The sequence below is a fragment of the Amblyomma mixtum genome, chromosome 1 (genome assembly GCF_055824585.1).
Source record: "Amblyomma mixtum isolate Tamu chromosome 1, ASM5582458v1, whole genome shotgun sequence".
Lineage (NCBI taxonomy): Eukaryota > Metazoa > Arthropoda > Arachnida > Ixodida > Ixodidae > Amblyomma > Amblyomma mixtum.
Genome location: NC_143012.1, coordinates 94774219 through 94794027, shown reverse-complemented (window position 1 = coordinate 94794027; position 19809 = coordinate 94774219). Strand labels below are relative to the sequence as shown.

Sequence of the window (19809 nt, the reverse complement as noted above, 5' to 3'; positions counted from 1 at the left end):
TTGGATCGGCGGGAGCCCGTCGTAGAATCTCGGAGGGAAGAGGTGATATTTCCCCTGCAAGATAGTGTCCACAGGCACGGAGAGAGTCTGTGAAAACCGTTCTCGATTTTGGATCGGCGGCAGCGAGAGCTATTGACACTTCCTGCGCTCGTGTTGAATTTGGGGCCCGCAAAGATGCTTGGAACGTCGCAAATGGTTGCTGAAAGGCCACTGCATCAAATATGAAAGCAGATTTACTCCTGATTTCAAAAGATTTCTGTTCTTCCGAACAATATTTATTGCGAAAGCAATACTGCGTGCACTTTTCTGCCATCGATGGAGGTTCATCCTTCGCTCCGGCGAGGCTGCGGCGCGATACCACATGACCGCGTGACGTCACGACAAGAGGAGAGCTGGGGGCCCAACTCGTCTCATCGATGGAGGCTCATCCTTCGCTCCGGCGCAGGTGCGGCGCGCTACCACGTCACCGCGTGACGTCACGACAAGAGGAGAGGTGGGGGCCCAACTCGTCTCATCGATGGAGGCTCATCCTTCACTCCGGCGCAGCTGCCGAGTGAGGGCGCTCGCTAGACTGGGATAAAACGGGGCTGCGGCTGTGCTCCTCGCAGTGCTGTGCAATGTCGGAGGATGCGTACAAGGCGAGGCTGGAACGGTGTGCCGTGGCCAAGCTACGGCGCCGTGCCGAAGAAACACACGAAGAAAGGGAACAACGGTTGGCGAAGCACCGTGCGTATGCTGCAGAATGGCGAGCACGCCGGCTTGCTGCGGGTGCATCTACAAGTTCAGAGTCAAAAGCCATTTCTTTACGGATCATCAAAGCGTGTTCATCGGATTAAATAAAGCACATTTACAGTAGACCCATGTGTCCAGAGTGAATCCATACGGGTAACCATATTCGCAGAACCAAGTCGTGACCAGAGTTGCACTATACAGGAAACCAGCAGAACCAAGCGCAGCGAGGTGTTATTGCTTTCGCAATCAGCCAGGCTCAACCAAGCTAACCCTTCAGACATTTTTTTTACCCCATCAATTTGATTAAGGGGTAAATGTGTCATCGGATTTGGGCCGTGCAGGGCTGTATTTTATTTATGATATTCTTTGGTTATCGCTGCTAGATAGCGGCCGGGCCACCCAAGTGTTTCCTGCTAACTACGCGACAAGAATGCTCCTGAAATTCGCGCTCACAGAGCATATTTATGCCATGTTCCCGAAGGCTGTGGCTGATTTTCTTCCTTTTTTCCCGAAAGTTGAGCAGTTGGTGTACGTTCATGATGAAAAATAGCGCAAAAGGAACATGCAGGACGGAAACAACGGATGTAGACACGCGTAATTTCTTTGCAGTCCTATGCTTTTAGTTTCCGTGGCCTACTTTGCATGCAAGCAAGCTTGTCTTCGAAAAAAAAAAGGTATTCAACTTTTTCTCCTGAAAACAATATGAAGCATATAAACCTATACTCTCCCTTCAGTCGCACGTTCTTAAAGCTCTATGTTTTTTTTTTACACCTTCAAAGAAATTAGCTGGAAGTTGTAGTACTGCTGGATACTTGAAGGTTATTGAGTGCACTGTGTGCTAGCAAAAAGCTTAAAATTCTGCGGCCTTAAAGAATACTGCCCCCGAATGAAGATCAAAAGTGTTCGTGGTAGAAATAATACTAGGGTCGATGAGGCTGCGTAAGAGACGCCAAGTCTCCTTCGAGCTCATCTGACGCGCTGCCGAGTTGCAGCGTTCTATCCAATTGGTGTCTGTGAGCTGGGCGGCATATGCCGCAGCCTGCTCCGTAAGTTGTGCAATACGAGCTCTAAGCTTGCGATTCGTCTTCTGCTTCTTCCACCGTTTTGTTAAGCTCCGGCGCGCCTCCCACAGATGCAGGAAGTGATTGTCCACTGCGGGGATCTCGTCGCTGGTGTGAAGTCTTTGCGTGCGTTGTTTCTGTTGGTTGGTGACCTTTGCTGCCCACTCCGCATAGCCGTCGGAGAATAGTACGGGGGATGTCCTGAGTTCGAAATTGCTGCTAATTGGTTATTTTGGCCTGTCCCCATTTTTTGCGGGCTGCCTTCGCCAAAAGCGTGATGCGGAGAAGGCAGTGGTCGCTGCCTAGGGAATCCCCCAGGTTCTAAAATTGCGCCTCTCCCGTAACCGAGAGTAGAGTAAGCATGAAATGTTTACGGGCCTAACACAGGCTCCATTGCTCGGCTTAAGCAGCTGTGACGGTGGCGGCATTGAAATCCAGGACGATGCAGAAGTGTACGCGGACACGACCAGACGCAGGCCTGACAAGAATGTATATGCAGCGCGTTCGAATACTCCGCGAGCGTGTATACATATGCCTGCCAGAGGGGGAAAGGGCTTGAAGGCCAAGCGGCCGGTCTTTTACATGCGTGAGTGTGGGACCGCAGCGCCATCCTTGGGGAGGGAGCGAAAGTTTTCCGCGGAAAGCCCTTCTCTCCCTCTTTCTCTAAGCGGCCTTCTCTCAAAGCCCCTAACAGATCACGTATGACAACGAAGTGTATTGTGGCAAGCTGCTTAACTAGCAGCTTTTAGTCCTTGCCCTCACATTTTTTCTGTACCAGAATAAATGTGGAATAAATGAATGTGAATGTATGTGCTTTTTCCACGCGTTATTAGAAATCGGAAATTATAATTCCGTGCATTATCAAATGCACAGGTCGACTGATATCTTGATAAACATTGAGAAGACACTGGCAGCAGTTATTTTTTGTGACTCGTTTGGAGAGCAACCGGCGCTTGTATGCCGGTCCCGCAGGAGGGCTTAGAGAGTCTCGTTGAAACTCGTTGGGTCTCGTACGGTGCCCGGATGTTCTCGTTTCAGAGCCCGGATGAGTGGAATTCCGTGCCCGGATGATGGCTCTCGGTCTCGGCGTGACGTCACCACAATGCCGACAACGGGAGCTAAAAGCATTTCATGCTTAATAACCAGAGATAAATCAGGAGACGTGTCACGGGTCACCGACTGCCGACACGTACAGGGCAAGCCTGATCCGTGAGCATCGTAAGACGAATGGTGGAGATGAGCTCCGCCAGCTTGCGTCCCCTGACTTCCTCGAAGTGATAGCCTCAGTGAAGGCTGGGGGCGCTGTAATCCCTGACGATTACCAGGGGTTCATTGTAGCCAATTTGAGTCCAGGATAGAAAATTGCGCTGAAAGTAACGCGTGGCTTATGCGGGGGTCAGTATACGTTGAGTACATGTATTGACGGGTCGCGGCGCCTGAGAGGCAGAACCCGGACATTGTGTATTAAGGCGGAAGCCATTAATCATCGTTGTAAGCAGGAGCTGTCGACAGAAATGTCACGCTTTTCAATTGGTCGAAACGGTCATGACGTCACTGTGCGCGAATTTCAAACGGGGCATATTGTACTTTGGCTACTAACCATGCAACCAATTAAAGAGATCGTATAGTGATGCTCCAAGTAAGTGGGACTGAGTTTAGTTAATTGTTTACTTAACGAATTAGTCTAATTAACCTTTCTAGTCAGGCCAGATAAATAAATAAAACCGAGTAAGAAATTGGCCGAGCTTGGGAATCGAACCCCGGTCACGGGAGTGCGAGTCGAGCACGCTACCACTCCGCCATGCCAGCTCGATGGTTTGGAATGAACAAAGGCGCGTCTAGTGAATACGGTGTCTTCGCTCACTCCCATCCTTCGCCCTTCCCTCCCGGCGAGGTTTAGGTGTCCACCGAGATATGAGAGACAGATACATTTCCTTTCCTCAAAAACCAATTTACCGACGAGCAAGGCGTATTTGTCCGCGTTTCAGATTGGTCCAAATTGTCGTGACGTCACCGCGCGAGAATTTTGACGGGTGCCCACCGAAATATGTGAGACAGTTACTGCGCAACTTCCTTTCCTCAAATACAATTTCCGACTAGTGTCTACTGAGATATGTGAGACAGTTAATGCCTAATTTCCTTTCCTAAAATGCAATTTTCATTTTCTTCATTACGGCCCCTCTTTCTTCTTTCACTCACACTTCCTCCCTTCCTGTACAGCGCGGCTCAGGTGTCCACCGAGATGACAGAGAATTACAGCCCCCTTTCCTTTCCTCAAAAAGCGTTGCGTTCAAAGGGCAACGCACCGCGCCGAACGGGTGGTGGCGTTCCTTGGACTCCGTGGCAGCGCTACAACACGCTGTCGCGTTCCACTCCTAAAGGCGAAGCTTAAGCGTCATTAATTGGCAGTTAATTAATGCGCCAACAAAATGTGCAGTGAGCAATCGCGTAGCAGAATGCAGCACTCAGGCTTTCGCCTTTCACTACTTTAGCCGCTAAAGTCCCTCGTAATTTTTCCTACTCAGCCTCCAGGTGAAGATCAACCTGATTCGCTGCGTATGCTTTATGCACCAGGATGCAGGTCGAGAGACTCCTCTGAAACGAGCTATACCCAGAGAATTTCGCATCATTACCGGGCTCTTGCAGAGCAAGAAGCGCCGGCATGTCTCCGAGGCACTGCTGGCAGAGCTGGAAGTGTGACCGTTTCTTCCAGGCTCTGAAGCCCTTGCAGTTGCGTTGAGTGATTTGGAATGGTTCTAATTTGTTAGCTTTCTGAGAAGGTTTGCTAGTCATATTGATATTTTTAATATTACGGTGCTGGGTAGTCACTTGGTCCAGGGGCCGGTGGGACCCCAGGTAGGGGCTGCATCAACGCCGCGGCTATCGGGCCGGAACCGCTTTCTTCCGCTGCCTGTAGGGGAGCTGTTTTACGTTCAGTTGCGGGGGGTCGCAGCAGACAGTATTTTTGATTTGGGAGCTGACCCAAGGTTGCACCGTCTCAAGGACAGAGTCAGTCACCTGGACCGTAATGTCGGGAAGCATTTCAGCAAATGCGGACTTGAACGTGTCCTGAAAACAGTCGCGGACCTTAATCATGATTTAGTTCGGGAGCGCTGCCACCCGCTCCTCCAACTGCTCGGCTCTACGCTCCAGGGCCTCGAAGCGACCAGTGTCAACGGAGGCCGAATCGACCACCGTGTCCGCGGTCCGCCGCGAGGCGCTAGTCAGACAAGATGATACGGAGGATCTGCCATCGCTATCCTCTGTCAGTGTTCTGCATGAGCTCAGACGGCCCGGCCTGCTTGGCTTCTAGTTCTTGATTTTTGTGTGTGAGAATTCGGTTTTGGTGCCTGAGCTCCTCTACCTGCCGCTGTAGGACGGATTCGGTTAAGGAGGGAGGGGGGGAGGGAGGTGGACCCAGAGACTAACCCACTCCAACTGCTCGCCCGAGTTCGACCTCCGGCTCTGCAGACGAGCGCCTTAAAGGGATACTGAGGCGGTTTTCGAATCAGCTAACCTTCTAGGGTTTTGAAGTAGTGTCATTGCTGATCACGTCTGTGAAATTATTTTTTCGATTTTGGCTAAAACAGTGGCGCAATCACCAATTAAAAACGCGATGTTTAAATTTCCCGCGCCCCGTGCGAGCGCAGGAGAGGGGAACAGCGGAGAGGGAAACCTCGTCCATGTCGGCCAGCGTGACGTCATGTTGAGGAGCCGGGGATGCTTCGGCGCACCCGAGCGCGCTTTCAGCGCGCGTTGTTTCTCGTGCTGCATGCGTTGTTCCTCGTACTGCGTGCGTTGCGACGTACAAAGCGTGTCAGCCGACCTTGAGAATCAGATTCAACAGGTACTACTCTGCGTTCGTGTCCACGAACAGCTACGGCCGCGACTGTGTCGTCTTCCACTGTTTCCGCAAGACCACAAGATCGCAGCGCAACCGCTCGCTGCTGTGACGAAGAATTCAAGCCGACTAAAGCAAGCTTACTCTGCTCGAAACACTTTCGTAAGAGTGGCTACAGGCAGAGCTTGTCCTAGTGTGATCTCTGGAGATTTCTGTCGAAAAGGCGCGGCTGAACCATGACACAGTTCCATCGATTTCCTCGCGCATAAGAGGCGTGTCACCATTCCGAAGAAGCGCCTCTTTTAAAAGTAGAAACATGTTCACTTAGCCCCTGAAGAAACCTTATAGAGGCTTAAGCATGTGTCGCTCTCCTCAGCTTAGGTGCGGCCAGACCACCTAAGACGTGCTCAGCAAGGCTCGGTTAGTGATTTTATACTCGGTTCGACGTGTCCAAGCAAGCAAGCAAGCAGAGCAAAGCACAATAAAGCAAAGCAAGCAAGCATCGAAGCTCTTCATATGCGGCATCTCGTTAAATCCTAGCTAAGCAATTAAAATGAAAGCGTTCGACGTTGATTTCGGATGCAAATTTATGAGAGAAATGAATGCCAACCGAGTTTTTGCAAAAAAAACACCGCAACCTTACTTGGTTTCTTCATTAAGTTGTGGCAGCGGGCGAGTTGGAGCTAGCTTGGCTTTTAAACACACATATAGTTGGCAACTACTTCACTGAACCTAAACTGCAAATCTAGGAAGGGCGAACGTTTCCGAGGCAGCGATTAATATTTTCTGGCATCTGCTGAACGCGCCAGGAGTGAAGCGTATTTGTGCGCGTATTTGGCTTGGTTTCCAGCGCACCATGATTGCGTCACTATCTTGTGGTCACATGCCTCGCAGTGCTTGGCCACTGCGCTTCGCTAATTTTGACACCAACTTTGTGCTCCTTCATCGTCCACTTGAAATACTTTCTTGCCCCAACCTGCAACGCCGGGTACTGAGAACAGGATTTACACAGTGCTTTGGGCCTTTTCATTAGGATGACGCTCTTCCGGGCGAGCCAGGAGGCGTCCGGTGGTGGTAATTGACTTGAGTATTGTTCGCACCCCTTCCTTTCCGAGAATACGAGCCGATGTAGTGCTGGCACCTTTTACGCATGGTCTGTATCGCGTCTTTGACGCTGGCGTATGCTTGTGCTAGGCATAGAATTTTTTGCTTGTGTCTTTTTTGGTTTCAGGCGATACGTGGAATGAGCAAACTGTAGTATCCTTTTCTTTGGTGGTCAGTAAAAAAAAATAGTCGCCGTATTCGCTTTTACAAGGACACGGAAAGCTGCGATCTGCCCCCAACGCAGCGCCGGATCCCCATCGGCAGCTTCTCCAGTCCTCAAAGTGACGTCACGACCTCTCTTGACCAATCACGGGCGGCGGCGCGCCGCGCGGCGTGCCCCGCGGCACAGGCCGCATATTTCGGCTAAAAAAGGCAATTCGCGCTTGTTTTTGCCTTATTTGGATGCGATATTCCAGTATACAGTATGAAAAACTATAGGATGCCGCTGCCAGCCCGATTTTCAGAAAAAGTGCTTCAGTCTCCCTTTAACTACTGAGCCACCGCGGCGGGTACGTGCTTGCTTTCTTTTTGACGAGAATCACTGGAGGTGCCCTAAGGCTTGAATATTCCTGAATAGTGCCTCGGTGCAACATGCCACGGACTTGTTTATCAAATATCGGACGTTCTGAAGCTGAGACGCGGTGTCGCTTCTGTCTAATCGGTTGTGCAGATGCGCTATTTATCATGTGATTTGTGCGGGAAGCTGGAATCGGCGGTGGTTGACGCAAACGAGGTCAAACACGTCCGCGTGCTTAAAAAGAACGGCCACCAAAATCCTGGCGTCTTTGCTGGGTAGGGATTTGTTGACCATGGCCAGGAATTTAGATTCGGTCAGGTCGCGGCGTCTATTTGGTTGGGAAAGTTTGTCATTAAGCGTTGCAACCGGCAGAAAAAAGCGTTCAAGAAAGCTGGTGAGTTTTAAACCACGCTGCAACACACCAGGTTGATTGGAATGACTAACACTCCAAATAGTGGCATGGCTCACATGAATGACGCTTCGGAGCACTAACGCACTTTCCATCGCGCACTTAAGGGAAGAAGGCTCCGCCACAGCGTCGAAGACATCAGAAACCTTGCTCCAGGGCACAACTGGGACGAATATGGCAGACATCGCTGCAAGGACGGTGTCTTCGGAGAAAGAAAACGTTTGGGGATCCAGCTGTGAGTCTGCTATGAAAGCCGACCGAAGACCGGAAGTTAATGATATTAACTCACTCCGGAAGTCTAGAGAGGCCGCGCACTGGTGCAAAAAAAGTAATTACCTAGGATTATATCGTGTGTAGCAATATTCAGTGCGAAACGCCTGGCCAGCGATCACTACATTTATAAAGCAAATACTAATTGAACCAATCATTCTCCCCCTACACCACAGAGTACCAGAGCACTATCCGAACCGAATAATATTTTACGGCATAGGTATTTCTCGAAAGCTAAACCTTTAATCGACACTGCGGTACTATAGTGTCCACCAAGGCCATAACACAAATACCGTCCACTAAAACTTCAAGACAGTTCTCTAACGTAACGACGGTCAGAGGAATTGACAATGTTGATTACCATGCGGCAGTGCCTCCGTCGGCCACACCTGCTTGTATTCCAGTGGCCGTGAACGACGTCGGGCATATGGCGATCGTCCTGAGCTTGAAGGGGAGGGGGGGGGGGGGAGGGGCTCTTCAGGCTCCGGTCAGAGGCAGGGAAGTGGATCCGTGACGGTAGGGGCCTCGTAAAGACTTAAAGATAAGGTCAGGAACTCGCGCACTCAACTCCGGCGAGCGTTTGACCACTCGCGCTGGTAGCGGGAAATCTGCCCTCGGAGACAGAAAAATCTGGATATGTCCGATTAGACCACAGCGGCAGAAACTGGTTAGTCGCGAGTACGCTAGGGATAACACTCCTCGTGGCCACGTTCGACGCGGCCATCGTGCGCCAGCCGCTGGTGGCGTTGGGGCAAGCTGACCCCAATACGGTAGGAGCGGGTGATACGAGCAGACTAGTTGGAATCAATCCGAGGCTCACAGGTGGAGGCGTGGCTGGACAAACTTCAATGAGAGTACCACTGGGCCGGAGCTGCCTGCAGAGAACTGCTCTGAGAGGGAGCTTCACTGCAGCGCCCAAATCTTAATGCCGGGAGAGTTTTTCACGGACAAATTGGTGGATGACGTCAGGAAGATTCACAGCATCCACAGGCTCATGGAAATCCATGCTAGCGACGGTGATCACGCTAGGGCAATCGGCTGAACTTCTGAGTAATGAAAAGTAGCTTAAGAGCTTCAAATGTGCGGCAGTGCTTGATCTCCGTAGCAGATTCCAAGTTGTGTAGACTAATACGAAAGCTGTAGTCCTCTCCGATGCCCTTCAGGAGATGGCCAACATGTCTTCTTCGGACGTCCGCGGGTTAACTACTTTTCAGACCTTCAGTACCTCCTCTACGTTTGTCGTGCACGTCTCACCAGGCACTTGCGCTCTCTGGAGCAGTCTGCTGAGCGCATTTCCTTTTGGCAGCGGTATCCACGAAGCAGTTGCGGATCCCTTCCACGAAGCCGCCCCAGCTATTCAAGGACGCTTCGTGGTTTTCAAAGCAGGTTAACGCGGTACCATCCGGAATGAAGACAATATTAGCCTGCTTAACACAAGCATCCCAGCGGTTGTATTAAGGCGGAAGCCTTTAATGCCTCATCATTGTAAGCAGGAGTTGTCGACAGAAATGTCACGCTTTTTCAATTGGTCGAAATGGTCGTGACCTCACAGAGCGCGAATTTCAAACGGGGCCAATTGTACTTTGGCTAGTAACCATGCAACCAATTAAAGGGATCGTATAGTGATGCTCCAAGTAAGTGGGACTTAGTTTAGTTAATTGCTTAATTACCCAATTAGCCTAATTAACCCTTCTAGTCAGGCCAGATAAATAAATAAAACCGAGTAGGAAATTGGTCGAGTTCGGGTATCGAACTCCGGTCTCCGGAGTGCGAGGCGAGCATGCTAACCACTCGGCCATGCCAGCTCGATGGTTTGGAATGAACACAAGACGCGTCCAGTGAATACGGTGTCTTCGGTCACTCCCATCTTCCTCCCTTCCCTTACGGCGAGGTTAAGGTGTCCACCCAGATATGCGAGACAAATAATTTCCTACACGCTAGTAAGTGTTGACCCATGCGGGCTCAGATGTACTGCATACCTTCATATGCTTCGCGGCGGGCATTCCAGCGCCAATCTTTGTTTTCAATTCCTTCATAACCTTGCAGTCTGGATGTAACTTGTTGGGGTAAACCACATTTTAGCGCAGAGGTCGAGCGTCAGGTGCACAGGACATTCGGCTGCATTTGTTTTCAACTCATGGTGTATGCTTAAAAGCAGTAAATGAATATTACGTGCACATGTTGACTCCATCTGGGCCACGCACTTGTCTGAATTTACAGAACCGGAGCTGTGTTGGTGCCGCCGGTCCAAGCCGAACTCCAGTCATACCATGCAGGGTCGACTGTTCATTAATAATGCAACATACTTTCTGAAAATCTGAGGTTATGGTGCCGCAATTCTTTGCTAAACTAGAACATACCGTTATTTTACACGTACCTATTTATATGCTACGGGTTTACTCAAGATCAAAAGATGACCGATATCACAATTTCGCGACGACTTGGGACTTCATTTTATTTAAGTGATCTCGTGTGCTTAAATGTGTCAGACTCTAGAATCAATGCCGGTGATTCGGCGATTCTGTTCTCCAATTAGCACCTTAACATATTAAAATGCAATCTTTACCACGACGCTGCTATAGCCGTTACAAAGGTTGGTACACTCTGCACCTGAGACGGGCGCTATCTTGTTCGATACTTGTGGGCGCAGCAAGTTGCACTGACCTTTTATCCGGCTTTTGTTCTTCAATGTAGAGCTCAGGAGCAGACGCCTGGTAGTGCTGGTAAGAGGATCTGAAATGGAACGTTTGGAAATTTCCAGTCATGACCTAGATAAAAAAATACGCTATCTGGCAACCTAGATAAGCAGACAAGAAACATGAAGCAAGAAAGCATGAAGATAAGCAGACCAACAAGAAGTCTCGTCTTCGCGGTTCAGTACCATAAAAGTATTACGCAATACTCGCGAACGCAAGTCCTCAAGACTCTCATTGTAACTGCAATTTGTTTTGCTTCCCCTGGGAGAAGCTGCTCTTCCCAATTCTTGTATGCACGAACTTAAACCACCCTGACGAGCAGAAAAATGCATCCTCAACCCCACAGCTCAGGCTTCGCTAAATCAGGACAGATACTCCGGGCCAAGACAAGTCGCCTGCCTTGCACACTGGGGTATGACCTGCCGAGATTGTAAGTACTGAAAGTTATCCGGGACAAGGACAATAAGGCTCATGAATCCTATACGAGATGAGAAACAATAGCGTTGACTGGCTCTTGTCAACCCCTTTCCAACGTAGCGGTCCGGGAATAATCGCAGAGGGGACTGACTGCCTTACACGTTGTCCTGAAGCAGGAGTGTTACAAACGACATCGTAAAATACTAGTCAGCACATCCTCCTGCGTCATGGCGCCTTTCAGAGCTCATCTCAGGAATAACGGTGTTTACGGCGGTGCTAGCACAAGCTGCTCTTTTAGAGAATCCACTGAGGGCCAAATGCGAAGAATCTGCAGATCTGTTGTGATTAGACGGAGCATTCTCTACGATGTTCGGGTTTTTAGCCGGTGTTTTAGGGGCAATGTCTGAAAGACCTCTGGCGAGTTTAAAATAAGCGCTGCAGAGCGCGCTTGCCCATTCTTACCCTGTTTGTTGATATCGCAGCTTTGGTTTGCAGCTTTGATTTGTGTACAATTTGCAGGCATATGTTCGCCTAACTTGGTTTGTGAGGAATGAGAAGGGCGCAGAAATTGTCTCACAATCGGTGGACACATGAACCTCGGCCTAAGGAAAAGGAGGAGGAAAAGAAGAAAGAGAAAAGAGGTGCCGTAGTAGAGGGCTTCGGAAAAATTTCGACCACTTGGGGATCACATGGCACGCAGGCGCCTTTTGTGTTTCGCCTCCGTTTTAAGATGGAGTTTTAAGATGCAACAGCACAGGTTTCTGGAACATGAGACCCTTAACAAGCCAACTTGTAAGTATTATTTAAAGCCCTCCCTGTTATAAAGTGTTACATTTGATTTCTTTGTAACGGGACAGGTAAGAAGTAATGATTTTATTTTTCTCGCCTTTCAACTCGAATTCATTTTTGTTGGAAACTTTTCTTTCCGACATAAAGACCCAGCTGCTTGACGTGTACAACCAGACTTTTGCGAATTTGTTCTTTCGGTCCACCGGCCGCGCAGGTCGACCAGCCTAATGAAACTGATTTGCCACAGGGATGCGTAGAGGGAAGGAGGGTAGCTGTGAGGGGATCCGCGCCCTAACCTACGACGGGCGTGCGTCTCCATTGGTCAGGCGCGCGGAGACCGGCTTCCGGAATCTACCTTCTTGGGATGCGCCACCGCCGGCGTGCGAGCGAAGGGGAGAGGGCATCACTCAGCAACATGCTCAGCAACATGCTCAAGGCTACGCCCTCTGCTCCGGCCATGAGTTGAATTTACTCCAACCTTCTCGATTCCTCGACAGCGCGCGCGGACATGTTTCCTTAAAGGGAGACTGAAGCACTTTTTCTGAAAATCGGGCTGGCAGCGGCATACTGTAGTTTTTCATGCTGTATACTGGAATATCGCATCCAAATAAGGCAAAAACAAGCGCGAATTGCCTTTTATAGCCGAAATATGCGGCCTGTGCCGCGGGGCACGTCGCGCGGCGCGCCGCCGCCCGTGATTGGTCAAGAGAGGTCGTGACGTCACTTTGAGGACTGGAGAAGCTGCCGATGCGGATCCGGCGCTGCGTTGAGGGCAGATCGCAGCTTTCCGTGTCGTTGTAAAAGCGAATACGGCGAGTATTTTTTTTTACTGACCACCGAAGAAAAGGATACTACAGTTTGCTCATTCCACGTATCGCCTGAAACCAAAAAAGACACAAGCAAAAAATTCTATGCCTAGCACAAGCATACGCCAGCGTCAAAGACGCGATGCAGACCATGCGTAAAAGGTGCCAGCACAACCTCGGCTCGTATTCTCGGAAAGGAAGGGGTGCGAACAATACTCAAGTCAATTACCACCACCGGACGCCTCCTGGCTCGCCCGGAAGAGCGTCATCCTAAAGAAAAGGCCCAAAGCACTGTGTACAAAAAATCCTGTTCTCAGTACCCGGCGTTGCAGGTTGGGGCAAGAAAGTATTTCAAGGAAACGATGAAGGAGCACAAAGTTGGTGTCAAAATTAGCGAAGCTCAGTGGCCAAGCACTGCGAGGCATGTGACCACATGATAGTGACGCAATCATGGTGCGCTGGAAACCAAGCCATATACGCGCACAAATACGCTTCACTCCTGGCGCGTTCAGCAGATGCCAGAAAATATTAATCGCTGCCTCGGAAATGTTCGCCCTTCCTAGATTTGCAGTTTAGGTTCAGTGAAGTAGTTGCCAATTATATGTGTGTTTAAAAGCCAAGCTAACTGTAACTCGCCCGCTGCCACAACTTGATGAAGAAACCGAGTAAGGTTCCGGTGTTTTTTGCAAAAACTTGGTTGGCATTCATTTCTCTCATAAATTTGCATCCGAAATCAACGTCGAACGCTTTCATTTTAATGGCTTAGCTAGGATTAAACGAGATGCCGCATATGAAGAGCTTTGATGCTTGCTTGCTTTGCTTTATTGTGCTTTGTTCTGCTTGCCTGGTTGCTTGCTTGCTTGGACACGTCGAACCGAGTATAAAATCACTAACCGAGCCTTGCTGAGCACGTCTCAGGTGGTCTGGCCGCACCTAAGCTGAGGAGAGCGACACATGCTTAAGCCTCTATAAGGTTTCTATTCAGGGGCTAAATGAGCATGTTTTTACTTTTAAAAGAGGCGCTTCTTCGGAATGGTGACACGCCTCTCATGCGCGAGGAAATCGATGGAACTGTGTCATGGTTCAGCCGCGCCTTTTTGACAGAAATCTCCAGAGGTCACACTAGGACAAGCTCTGCCTGTAGCCGCTCTTACGAAAGTGTTTCGAGCAGAGTAAGCTTGCTTTAGTCGGCTTGAATTCTTCGTCACAGCAGCGAGCGGTTGCGCTGCGAGCTTGTGATCTTGCGGAAAACAGTGGAAGACGACACAGTGGAAGACGACACAGTTGCGGCCGTAGTTGTTCGTGGACACGAACGCAGAGTAGTACCCGTTGAATCTGATTCTCAAGGTCGGCTGACACGCTTTGTACGTCACAACGCACGCAGTACGAGGAACAACGCATGCAGCACGAGAAACAACGCGCGCTGAAAGCGCACTCGGGTGCGCCGAAGCATCCCCGGCTCCTCAACATGACGTCACGCTGGCCGACATGGAGGAGGTTTCCCTCTCCGCTGTTCCCCTCTCCTGCGCTCGCGCGGGGCGCGGGAAATTTAAACATCGCATTTTTAATTGGTGATTGCGCCACTGTTATAGCCAAAATCGAAAAAATAATTTCACAGACGTGATCAGCAATGACAGTACTTCAAAACCCTAGAAGGTTAGCTGATTCGAAAACCGCCTCAGTATCCCTTTAAGCGCCGCGCCGACGAGTGAAGTGCAAAGCGCAGCAACACACACATGTTAGGCGCTCTCTGTGGTTTCTTCGCCGTTCTAACGGAGTGCGCTGGCGAGATTTCCCCGCGCCGCACCAGTTCGCCGAAAATGTGTCGAATTTTGTAGCACTGTGAAGTCAAGGATATCGGCTAAGCAGCTGTTATGTTATATATAGCTGTTAACAGAGGCATCCCAGCGGTTGCATTAAGGCGGAAGCCTTTAATGCCTCATCGTTGTATGCAGGAGTTGTCGACAGAAATGTCACGCTTTTTCAATTGGTCGAAATGGTCGTAACCTCACAGTGCGCGAATTTCAAACGGGGCCAATTGTACTTTGGCTAGTAACCATGCAACCATTTAAAGGGATCGTAAAGTGATGCTCCAAGTAAGTGGGACTTAGTTTACTTAACTGCTTAATTACCCAATTAGGCTAATTAACCCTTCTTGTCAGGCGAGATAAATAAATAAAACCGAATAGGAAATTGGTCGAGTTCGGGTATCGAACACCGGTCTCCGGAGTGCGAGTCGAGCACGCTACCACTCCGCCGTGCCAGATCGATGGTTTGTAATGAACTAAGACGCGTCTATTGAATACGGTGTCTTCGGTCACTCCCATCTTCCTCCCTTCCCTTACGGCGAGGTTAAGGTGTCCACCCAGATATGCGAGACAAATAATTTCCTTCCCTCAAAAACCAATTTACCGACGAGCAAAGCGTAGAACCGAACGGGCGATGGCGTTCTGTGGACTCCCTGGCAGCGTTGCAAGACGCTGTTGAGTTTCACTCTTAGAGGTGAAGCTTAATATCTTAGCAACACATCTGTGACACAAGCAGCAACACCGCGCTTAAGGCTTTCGCCTCACCGCACTTTAGGTCAACAAAGTGCCCCCCCCCCCCCCCCCCCCCCCCCCGAATTTTTTGGTCACACGCTAGTAAGTGTTGACCCATGCGGGCTCAGATGTACTGCCTACCTTCATATGCTTCGCGGCGGGCATTCCAGCACCAATATTTGTTATCAATTCCTTCATAACCTTGCAGTCTGGATGTAGCTTGTTGGGGTAAACCACATTTGAGCGCAGAGTTCGAGCGTCAGGTGCACAGGACATTCGGCTGAATTTGTTTTCTACTCATGGTGTGTGCTTAAAAGCAGTAAATGAATATCACGTGCACATGTTGACTCCATCCGGGCCACGCACCTGTCTGAATTTACAGAACCGGAGCTGGGTTGGTGCCGCCGGTCCAAGCCGGACTCCAGTGATGCCATGCAGGGTCGACTGTTCATTAATAATGCAACATACTTTCTGAAAATCTGGGGTTATGGTGCCGCAATTCTTTGCTAAACTAGAACATACCGTACTACATTTTACACGTACCTATTTATATGCTACGGTCTTACTCAAGATCAAAAGATGACCGATATCACAATTTTTCGGCGTCTTGGGACTTCATTTTATTTAGGTGATCTCGTGTGCTTAAAGGGCAACTCCGGTGATTTTTCAGCCATTTTAAGTTAATGGCTGTTTTGTGTTCCTAAGAACCTCCTGTAATGTGTACGATACACGGTTTTCAAAAGCAACCACAAAATAATTTTTAAACAGTAAAAAACGCAAAACTCGAAACCGAAACCGCAAAACCGAAACCGAAAAGGTGCCTTAGTGCGGTATTGACTATGACGTCATTAGCGGGTTCGCCGCGCTGCGAAGTTCGGAGCCGCGCTGTCGACATGGCTGAAGCGCGGAGAACAGCTTTTCCTAGACCAGCGAGTCTTTAGAAGACGACTCATTCGACGATTTCAGACTGGACGCGTCGCCTTTCAGGTATGATCCACCGCCGCGCGAGCCAGCCGAGTCACACCACAGGCCGCGTCACCTGCAGCACGGAGACGGTCTGAACTCGGAGAAGTAAGTATTTGAGTGATTTCTCGTGCATGCATTTGTGACACAGTAGTCAAAACAAAAGTTAACGTGATGTTCCCGCTGATAGCTGTTGGTGTGGCGAGTGCCGGCCGACCCAGCGTGATGAAAGAATCTGCTGCCGAAACGTTGCCGCGGTGCACAACGTCCTTACAGGGGAATGCATAACCAAAAGTCCTCTCTTTGCGAAGCTTTGTCTCGACGGCGAGCTTTTGGAAGTGAATTCACGCCAGCTACAGTCCTACAATCCAACATACTTTAAGCGCGCTCTCCGTGGTCCGCTTCCTCTTGACGGCCGCGCTTCGTGCAGCTGGCCGCTGCGATGGGCGGTTGTACTCGAATAACGTTGGCACAGAATCTGCCTTCAAGCCCCGGTTGAACGAAGCCTTAGCGAGTCCAAAGCTCCCTCTGAGGTACACGCTGTCTTCATAGCAATCTGGCGCGAACTGTTCCGAGCACAAGCGCGAATGCTTCCTCGGAGACCAGTTGACACGCCGGGCAGCTCGCACCCAATTGTCGCGAAGGTTCTTATCGCTAGGAAACCTATGGTAGATCACGCCCGTTGTCACAGATGAAGAATTTGTGCAGCCCACAGCAGATCAGAAGTTGCCGTGACCCATCACTCTGGCGTACACATCCCATCAGGCAAGTTGAGATGGCGCGAAATTGCACAGGTGGACGAAATAATTCCGGAGACCTCCACTACAGCACCTCTTTCTTCCTGTCTTCTTTCACTCCTCCCTTACGTCCCGGTTCGGGTGTCCGTTACTGCGTCATTTACTTTCCTCAAAATCAATTTTCAGTTTTCCCCTACACTGCCAACGCCAGCGCGCGCCCGACCAACTTGACACGCCACCCCGCCAGTGACGTCACAGTACAGGGTGGCCTGTAGAAGTTGCTCGATCAATGGGTGCCGCTCGCGTCGAGGAGCGCTTTTCTTCAAAACTCGCTTGCGAAAAAACTACGCCGCTTTCAGGTGCGAAATTTTACATGAGATATCACACTACCATAAAGAATAAAGTCTTAAAATTTCATTTCGATCGATGAACATCGAAAAATCGCTGGAGTTGCCCTTTAAATGTGTCATACTCTAGAGTTAATGCCGGTGATTCGGCGGTTCTGTTCTCCAATCAGCACCTTAACATATTAAAATGCAATCTTTACCACGACGCTGCTATAGCTGTCACAAAGTTCGGTACACTCTGCACCTCAGACGGGCGCCATCTTGGTCGATACTTGTGGGCGCAGCAAGTTGCACTGACCTTTTATCCCGCTTTTGTTCTTCAATGTAGAGCTCAGGAGCAGACGCCTGGTAGTGCTGGTAAGAGAATCTGAAATAAAACATTTAAAATTTTCAGCCATCACCTAGATAAAAAAATACGCTACCTGGCAATCTAGGTAAGCAGACACAAAGCATGAAGCAAGAAATCATGAAGATAAGCGACCCACACGAAGTCTTGTCTTCGCGGTTGAGTACCATATAAGTACTACGGAATACTCGTGAACGCAAGTCCTCAAGACTCTCATTGTAACTGCAATTTGTTTTGCTTCCCATGGGAGAAGCTGCTCTTCCCAATACTACTACGCACGAACTTAAACCACCCTGACGAGCAGCAAAATGCATCCCCAATCACACAGCTCCACGCTTCGCTAAATTCAGGACAGATACTCCAGGCCAAGACAAGTCGCCTGCCTTGCACACTGGGGTATAACCTGCCGAGATGGTAAGCACTGAAAGCTATCCGGGACAAGGCCAATAAGGCTCATGAATCCTATACGAGATGAGAAACACTAGCGTTGACTGGCTCTTGTCAACCCCTTTCCAACGTAACGGTCCGGGACTAATCGCAGAGGGGACCGACTGCCTTACACGTTGTCCTGAAGCAGGAGGGTTACAAACGGCATCGTAAAACACTAGTCAGCACATCCTCCTGCGTCATGGCGCCTTTCAGAGCTCATCTCAGGAATAACGGTGTTTACGGCGGTGCTAGCACAAGCTGCTCTTTTAGAGAATCCACTGAGGGCCAAATGCGAAGAATCTGCAGATCTGTTGTGATTAGACGCAGCATTTTCTACAACGTTCGGGATTGTAGCCGGTGTTTGAGGTGCATTATCTGAAAGACCTCTGGCGAGTTTAAAATGAGCGCTGCAGAGCGCGCTTGCCCATTCTTACCCTGTTTGTTGATATCGCAGCTTTGATTTGCAGCTTTGATTTGTTTACAATTTGCAGGCATATGTTCGCCTAACTTGGTTTGTGAGGAATGAGAAGGGCGCAGAAATTGTCTCACAATCGGTGGACACATGAACCTCGCCCTAAGAGAAAGGAGGAGGAAAAGAAGAAAGAGAAAAGAGGTGCCGTAGTAGAGGGCTCCGGAAAAATTTCGACCACTTGGGGATCACATGGCACGCAGGCGCCTTTTGTGTTTCGCCTCCGTTTTAAGATGGAGTTTTAAGATGCAACAGCACAGTTTTCTGGAACATGAGACCCTTAACAAGCCAACTTGTAAGTATTACTCAAAGCCCTCCCTGTTATAAAGTGTTACATTTGATTTCTTTGTAACGGGACGCATAAGAAGTAATGATTTTATTTTTGCTCGCCTTTCAACTCGAGTTCATATGTCTTTGGAAAACAAAAAAAAAAAGAAAAAGGGAAGGAGCATGCACTAAATTTCCATGAAAGAAGACCCCAGGAGAGTTTCGAGGTGGTAGCACTCAGCAAAGAATCGGCATTGCCTAAATTTGTCTGCAGTCTTCGTCCCTCTCGTAAAACTATGAACTACTAGTATTGAACTTACATGTGTGCTTCTTCCGCAGGCCAGGTGTCCAGCCCCAGTGAACACTGCTGCAGACAAGTACCAAAGCAAACGCTGAGACCAAGACAACTCGCCAACGGTTGAAGTTATTCATTTTCCGGTAACGGCACTTGAAACTGTCTCCTGGACGGTTACGCCAACCACACGACATGGAAAAGAAAAATGATGGTCGATTTGCTTTGGTCGGCCAAATGCGAATAAGCTGCGCTAGCACTTCGGTTTCCACCTCGGCTTCCGTTTTTCAGATCTATTATTCACGGAGGGCAGCTGCTCGGATAGCGATAATGCGTTAATGCCCACATATTCGGAATCGCTCATTCTTTAGTTTACATTCATAGATCCCTGGGACTCCTCATACCACTCCTAGCGCACTGGTGCAGTGGTTAAGCGATGCCTACGGCGGGTGCTACCATTGGTGGGACTTGGCCCAGGTTGCCATTCCCGAGCAACATCTCGCGATTAATAGAACTGCAACTTACCACGGCATTTGCGTTCACGGCGGCAATAACGCATGATGCACTTTGAGTCAGTGGCACTAGCCACGGAAAGAAGACAGCTTACCATCCTCAAAGAAATGGACTGACTGAGCAGCTTAACAAGACCATTGCGGATATGATTGCCCTGTATGTCGACGATGACCATGGGAACTGGAACCGAATCCTGCCTTACATTACGTTCGCGTACAGCACTGTGCTCAGGGATACGATATGCTTCACCTCGTTTCTTTGGGT

At 49.6% G+C, this 19809-nt stretch overlaps 1 protein-coding gene across 1 annotated transcript in view; it reads right to left on the bottom strand.

Annotated features, from left to right (window-relative positions):
- LOC149367246 (alpha1,4-N-acetylgalactosaminyltransferase 2-like) overlaps nucleotides 1-19146 on the bottom strand; it is a 27147-nt gene extending 8001 nt beyond the window's left edge. The window contains exons 1-2 of the mRNA XM_089554704.1: nucleotides 19061-19146; nucleotides 10599-10667 (exon numbers count right to left, since the gene is read on the bottom strand). The gene's annotated coding sequence lies outside the window, so the exon portion shown is untranslated. The remainder of the gene's footprint in view (nucleotides 1-10598; nucleotides 10668-19060) is intronic.
- Nucleotides 19147-19809: the final 663 nt, after the last annotated feature.